The sequence below is a fragment of the Theobroma cacao genome, chromosome 2 (assembly GCF_053813885.1).
Source record: "Theobroma cacao isolate CCN51 chromosome 2, ASM5381388v1, whole genome shotgun sequence".
Lineage (NCBI taxonomy): Eukaryota > Viridiplantae > Streptophyta > Magnoliopsida > Malvales > Malvaceae > Theobroma > Theobroma cacao.
Window position 1 is genome coordinate 12,482,453 of NC_142640.1, and position 7,710 is coordinate 12,490,162.

Genomic DNA, 7,710 nt, shown 5'->3' on the forward strand with positions numbered 1-7,710 from the left:
AAAAATGGAAAATACATGCATCACCATATTCATTAATTTGGAATGGTACTATCACTATTACTAACAAAGTCTTACATGTAGCACTAGCAATTAATTGTTTAATAAGAACAATTAAAGAGAGTAGGAAGGGTGACATATTGGCTCTTCAAATATACGTACTAGAACTACAAGATATTCAAGCATTGGAAGATTCAAAATTTAAAGAAGAAAAAAGAAAAGCACTCGAGCTGCTGGTGGTGATTATAGAAATCAAAATCATTGCACATTTTACATTTACACCCCAAAAAAAAAAAAAAAAAACCGAAAAGGCATGGCATGAATGAAGCAAGCATAAAACAGGGTTTGGAAGCAGGCAGGCCATTTCCCCCAAAATGGACCAAAATCCAACAACAACCCAAGAACCCGTTACTCACGTCCCGCCAAAATCATCAAAAATAAGAAAGCCATTAACAGCAAGACCCTCAAATTAAACTGACACCTTAATTTTAATTTTAGTAGTAGCAAGTGCTTAATTATTTTTGTGTCAGTTATTAAAAGAAGTAACCCGACGATGAACCCAAATCAAACCCGTCAGTTACCGTATCAGGAACCGATGGCACCCTCCCAAAGAGTGGGCTGTGCTGCACAAACTCGTAAGTATTAAAGCCCAAATACGGTCCACTCACTGCCGAGTCAAACCCATTTGTGCTTTGATCCGAGAACCCGAAAAGGCCTGCGTCATTCCAAGCTCCATAACCCATATCTGGTCCAACACTTCCAGACCCGTAACAGGTGGAGGAGACATCAGGAGGCAAAGGTGGCAGCTCAGAGTCATCGCTGAAATGTTGAGAACCACCATTTCCAGCATCCATGACACCAGTAATGGGCCTGTAAGACCCCACCGTATCACTATCTTGGGTCCACCCGTCACCAGCGGGTAACCCGGACGAAAACTGGCATGCACTGAAAGGGTCTTGAGTGAAGAAAAGGTGGTTCTGGTTAGCATCGTTTTGTTGGTGGAAAGGGGGATTAATGGTAAAAATGGATGACATGTCATGCTGTGATTCGTCAGGGGAGATGATGGAGGTGACGGAAGAGCCAGCTGGCATATCAGAATAAACAAAGTTGGTTCGAGCCTTGGAGCCACGCATGGAACGAGCGGCACGGTCATAGGCTAAGGCAGCTTCCTCGGCAGTGTCAAAGGTGCCAAGCCAATGCCTTTCTTTTGTGGAAGGGTCTCTTATCTCGGCTGCGTATCGGCCCCATGGCCTCCTCCGTACTCCCAAGAATCTTGTTTCTTGTTGCTGTTGAGGTTGCTGCTGATGCTGCTTTCTTTTGTTTTTAGAAGAGGAAGGTGAGTTGGTTTTTGAGTTGTTGAAATCCATGAAGATAAAAGAAAGCTTCGGAGTTGATGGGCTGCTAAGGAAGAAAAACTTTTGTGTCTCTGCCTTTCTTTTAGAGTCTGTCTCTCTGGGGACAGTTTTGTTTGTGTGTGTGTGTGTCTTAGACAGACAGAAAGAGAGAAAGTAAAAAGGGAGAAGTCTTGAAAGGAATAGAGCGATATCAGAGTGATGATTTTTAAGAAGAGAATGATAGCTGGCCTTGTTTATCGGCCGTTTGCATGTTGGGTGTTTAAATAAGGAGGTAGTCCCATCACATTCTCCCCATTTTATTCTTTTTTACCAGAGTTGCCCCCGGAGAAATTTTCAAATCCATTCATGGTTTTCTAACCCAAATTATGAGTGTGCAGAGAGCAATCTCCCATGCTTGTTAATGATCCTAGTGTGGGCCCTTGATTCTGATTGGACCCTCATAAGCTCGCATGAGCACAGTTGCCCTTCATCATGAATCGCTCAATACGAGCACTTTTTCTAATGTGATGATACCATGATTTTTGAGAATGGAAAGTTAAACAGCAAAAATATACATGCAGTCCATCACTAAACCATGAAAAGCTTTCTTCAAATGTCAAACTTTCCTCCAACTTGACTAATTAAGCTAAGAGAGGTGTTCCTACTAAAAGTCCAAGTTTTAATAATTAGATGAAGCATAAGTAGGAAATCACCTGCGTGCAAGGGCACTCCCATGCCATGAATTTTGGCAAAGTTACCATGACTAAGCGTTTTTCATGGGCTTTGAGACTATTCAGGTGATTTCATTAGTACAACTCATTATTCATCTACCTGGAGGTTAATTATATCCCTTGGGCCATAAGCATAAATTTTCTGATGATTTCTCCTCTGCAGTCCTGTCCTGCCCACTGATTAAGTGCAATCATGGGCTCATCAGCAAGCTTAATACCCATGATTGACATGTGCTCCTTGAATGAACTTTCCTGCAATTTTCTTTTTCCACTGATATTCAAGTTTTTTCCCTATTGATTTCTAATGAGTTGAGGCTATAATATCTTCTCCAAAGATTCTGACATGAGAAGGTTGCAGGCGGGAGAGAGAGAGAGCCTCAGTTGAATCAGGAACTAATCATGGAATGTACTAATAAAATCACTAGTATTTATGAGCATGCATGACTCCGAATAACTTTATCCAAACTCAAAAAGGTGTGTAATAGACTAACCTGCACCATATGATTGCCTAATGCATGATCACAATCTAATTATCATTCCCATGATCATTCCATTGTCAGTACCCATCATTTCCATAACTATATTTTTTACCGACCTTTTATCTTTCAGCCTTATAATTATACAAGTCTAAAGGCTTTTTCTTCTGATGGAGAAAACAAACAAGCTAAACACTTATATATATATATATATATATATATATATATATATAATATTTACGTATAATATTAATCCTCCTTCTCTCTCTCTGCACATACATAGAAAAGGTCATGTTGCCCTAGACTAATGCAGAGGGAGCCTTTTTACGTGGAAAAAAAACATATGGAATATCATAATCTCAGCCATGTGCATCCAATTTAAGCCAATTATAATGATAAGTTCCACAATCTTTCTCAGCTTTTGAAGCTAATATGTGGAGCTTTTTTCATCTTTTTCAATCCCATGGGGAACGCCTTTATCCTATATTTTTATAGGATTTGTGAAGTTTTTGGAGCATCCCTTGTTGCACATTAGTATATAGGTATGAACACACTTAAAGGAGGGGAAGGCATGTTGGGTTGCATGTGAGAAGGACACATAGGCATGCTTTTTTGAACAAAACAATTCACTAGGAAGACCTACTTCTAGTAATTAAAATCACAAGAAGAATTAACATGGCAGCATGCTTTGACCCAAAGGGACCCACATCAATATAGATACTTTATTTGCTTAATACAATTTCGCACTACTAATATATATTTCGCTCTTTATTCAAAAAAATATATAAAAAGTGAACTTCCAATCGAGAAATTGAGGCGTACTATCTCTGCTTACGTAATCCATGTGGCTAATAAAAGAAATTCTGATCCTAAAGCCTAGCGTGAATCCCCTTAAGACCTAATGACGACGATGATGGTGATGAGAGATAATTCAACAGAGCAAATTAAGAGCTATTAATGTTTGTGTTCCATGGTTAATTTCGAACAACATTTGACATATACATTACTGAGAGTAAGGTAGCGACTGGCTCTTGATACAGTAGAGTTTAGCCCTCAAACAGGCCCTTCTGTGTAAAACAGCATCTTATTTCAAAAGGAAGTGTCCCAATCCAATACCGTATTCGATTCCCATGGGATGTATGTATTTTCAAATAGGGAAAACTAGGTATCCCAAGTTAGAGATACGACTTTCAGACCCTCTTTATCCTTTGCCGAACATGGCAAGATCTTGATTCCCAATATATACTCCCACCAAGGTCACACTATATGTCAAAAATCTGCAAAGACTTTTGAGGAGAGACATATTACTTTTTTATCACGATGGGCGCCAAATTTGATGTAAAGATGCATTGGGATTTGGATTAAGAGCATGCATGCATTATCTTCTCATCATCTAATTATTGCCACTTTGTCTAATTGTCTTCCATTTTTAATTAACCTGTTCAATTTGGTTTTCCTTATATGCATAACCTTGGTTCCGGAGACCATTAGGTCCATTGCATTGTCTAATATTGTTATTGAAGGATTTAAAATTCTGATATTATGGTATTTTTTAATCTTTAGAGTTTGGGGGTTCATATGAACGACAGGTTAAATATTTCATGGCTTTACTTCTCAAGAACATGTTTTAAGAAAGATTGCCCGGTAAAGAGTTAATTAAAAGAAAATTAGAGGGAAATAAATTAACCTGGTATTGCAATAAAGGTCCAAACGGAACATAGTATAATTCTTTTGGCATTGTATCCTACTTGAAAAGCCAGTTGAGACTGTAGAAGAAGCAACTTTTTCAATCCTGAGTATCTAAATGGAGTAGTATTAATAATAAAGAAAGAGCGTGAAAAGCCAAGTGTAAAACTTGTCCCTTGGTGATGCCTAACCTAGGCTAACTTTAAGTATTAAAAGGTGTTGGATTATTCATTATACAAATGGGTAGAAGAATGCTTTATCTGTCAATTTGACCAATATTCAAAGATGGGGGACTAGAATGAGTAAAATTTATTGCGTTGCATTTGACTGACACTACTGTAACCAGAAATTGTTTTCTTTAAAATAACAAGTTGAGGGTCTTTTATAGGCTGCAATACCAATTGTTTTCTTAGCAGAAAGTGAAAGAGTAATTTGTTTTGTCTTCTCGAATAAAGCCTGATACGGTCAAGTATCTATCCTTAAGAGATGTGAAGCAAGACAAGTTACTACTTAGAATCCAAGTGTACTTCCCCTCGTCCTACCAGCTTAATTATGAGGTATATCCATTAACACGATGGAAAAATAAAGAACATTGAATGCTCCCAATAAAACTCCATGGTTTATACTTCCGTTTGTGTCTCTTCTTTGAAATTTGTTAAGTACCGAAAAATTGTTAGTATTTATTTTAGTCTATATAACTTTTTTATTTACTAGGTAGGATAACATAGTTGATAACACTATAAAGATTATATGACTTTTAGATTCGAATTTTATCTGTAAATCTTTATTGACACTAATTTTTAATGCATGATTTTTGTGAGTTACAATACATTTTATTTAGGACTGGGAGGCTAAATAATTTATCTATTCTAAAATTTAAAAATCGAAAAGGAAAAAACAAAAGTAATGTCTAGTCTAGCTACCATCTATATACTATTTGATAGGGATCAGTGGTGCTGTTACATTAATTCTCGTACATTCCCTTGCAATCAGTATCTAAAACAATGGCCTAATCTGTACAGGTAAAGGAAAATTAACAGTTACAACTAAAGAATTGTAATATCAATTCTAGTTAATTTTCCCCATGATAGTGGTCAGTTTTGAACCTTAAAGAGTTGAGATAAAGAAAAAAACAACTAGGAGAACAAAACTCAAATAAGCCAGGCAACTCGGTATTGTCCCCTTGAAAATCCCATGAATCTCATTTTCCTAGGTTCAAATAAAACAGATGATCATGTGAAAAGATGTGTTAAAAAAAAAGGGAGAGTCAAAGGGAAACCTCGCCCCTTATTACATGGAACAAAAGGCAATCTTTTGACAGAGATGGAATCAGTGGAAGTCCATCTGGAAGCTGCGCACAATCCTTCCTTTGGCATTATTTTGCTCGTTGTTCAATTCGTAATGAGGTGTTTGTAGCATTCCCATCGAAGAAATTGCTACGGATCACGGAAGCTAAGTCCGAAGCAACATTTAAGTTGAAAATTCAACACAACAACCAATTAATGCTATTAAAATAGTCATTTTTGTCTTGGTTATCTCAATTTTCAACAAAGGGAAGTAGTTGGTTCTTCGAGGGAGCGTGTTGGTGTTAATGTTGTGCAACATTGAGGGTCACCCCAGAATATAAGGTTAGGTCACTTGGGTGGTACGTGCTCTCTTTCCTTTTTTTCTCTCTATTTTATTCCATTCCACTTCTCGCACCCGACTTCACCAATGAAGTTGTATAACAAATGCAGGATACAGTTCTTGAACCCTCCCACAGAGGAACCACTAGGAAGTTGTGTAAGGTTTGTTAACGATAACGTCCATGAGAATAGCTTACCTATTATCACGACATATAAGATAATGTTTAAATTTATTTTATTTATCAAATAAATCTATTCATCAGATTATTTAATTTTAACTATCCAAATCTTTCAAAAATCTAACTAAAATAATTAATTCTACTCCTATTGTTTCTCTATCTACTTTCAAAATCTCCAATTATCATTTTAAATGGGCATATTACATAAAAAAAACTCCTCAATTAGATATCATAGTTCAATAAGTATTTACTTTTTATTGCATTCAAATGAGTTTTAAACTTTTGTATTAGACCAAATAAGCTCTTACACAGACAAAAAGATAATTGTCATTTGGTTCACTGATAATTGTTATTTTTTGTTCACAGAACATATCGATGTGACCAGGTGATAAAAAAAGTAGTTAGGCGACAAGTGACGTAGCAAAATGCGTTGTTGATATGGTTTTTTGGCTGTTGACATGATCTTTTTTTCCTTCACCCCATCACATGTCAACCATTTATTATTATATTTTTAAAAAAGCAAATATTTCATTTATTAATGAATATCATGGAGTACATTATGTTGAAGCAAGCCTCTAGGCTTTTCATATTGGATGAAGACTTACTTCACCATAGTTAATGCTCACGATTAGTTAAATACACCAAACAAGTTACGAACAAAAATCTTTTGTCCCCTCTTTGTACCCCCTTCCTTGCCCCATGTATAAATTTTTACCAAATGTCTACTTAATGCTTGTAGTGTAAATATGTTATCCTTGTATCCAAACAATTAAATGTTATCAATGAAAGAAAATAAAGTTAAAAAGTCTTTATCACATCACTTATGTTTTCATTCTTTCCTCTTTCAATCGCTTATGTTTTTCTCTCAGTTTTAAAATTAAAAGGTCAAGATTCCATAGATAAAATAATGTTTTATTTTTTGTATTTTTGGGACTTTCATGCCTGCTTAATATTTTTAAGTTTTTTTTTCTTTTTCTTTTCCTTTAGTTATAAATCTATTTTATTTTTTATTTTTGAAAAGTATAATAGATTCTAATAGAAGGAGGTAAAGATACAAGTTTCATCAATTGTATCCCAACAAGGGTCAAACTTCTATATAGGTTACTCAATCCTATCAAAATAAACATACAAAAAGTCCCCATAAAGACAACTAATAGCTAAATGCACCTTGAGTCAAGGCCAACATCACACCTTGAGTGGTGCTTGACATTGAGATAGTGAATCATCAAACACCTGCTAGGCATAAATAGACCTTAAGGGACAAGGATTATATATGAGGATATAGTCTCATCCCTTGACAACAGCCATCAACAAAATTAAACCACCACAATACAACATAATAAGCTCAAAATTGTTTAGATCCGCTCCATTTTTCTTTACAATCACCCTTCTCCATAGGTCACCCTACTCATTTCCATACCTTCAAATCCATTTATTCAATAATGCCCGATTTTCACCTATAAATCCACTAGGTCTGATCCCCCCTAAGTTTTATAGGTGTAGACCATTTCTCAATTTACATAGTAGATTTTTTTCGTTTTTACTTATCCATTCAAAAGGAATCTCCTTTGAATTTTGTTTGGTTCCTCTTTCACGCCATTAAGCATCTAGAAAAAAGACATGTAAAACACCGGTAGACTTGTCAAGATTAATTTCAACAAGGTGACTCTCCCACCCATCGA

The 7,710-nt window shown here is 35.9% G+C and overlaps 1 pseudogene; it reads right to left on the reverse strand.

Moving 5' to 3' along the window:
• Window positions 1-222: 222 nt before the first annotated feature.
• LOC18608806 (ethylene-responsive transcription factor LEP pseudogene) lies at window positions 223-1,570 on the reverse strand (annotated as a pseudogene).
• Window positions 1,571-7,710: the final 6,140 nt, after the last annotated feature.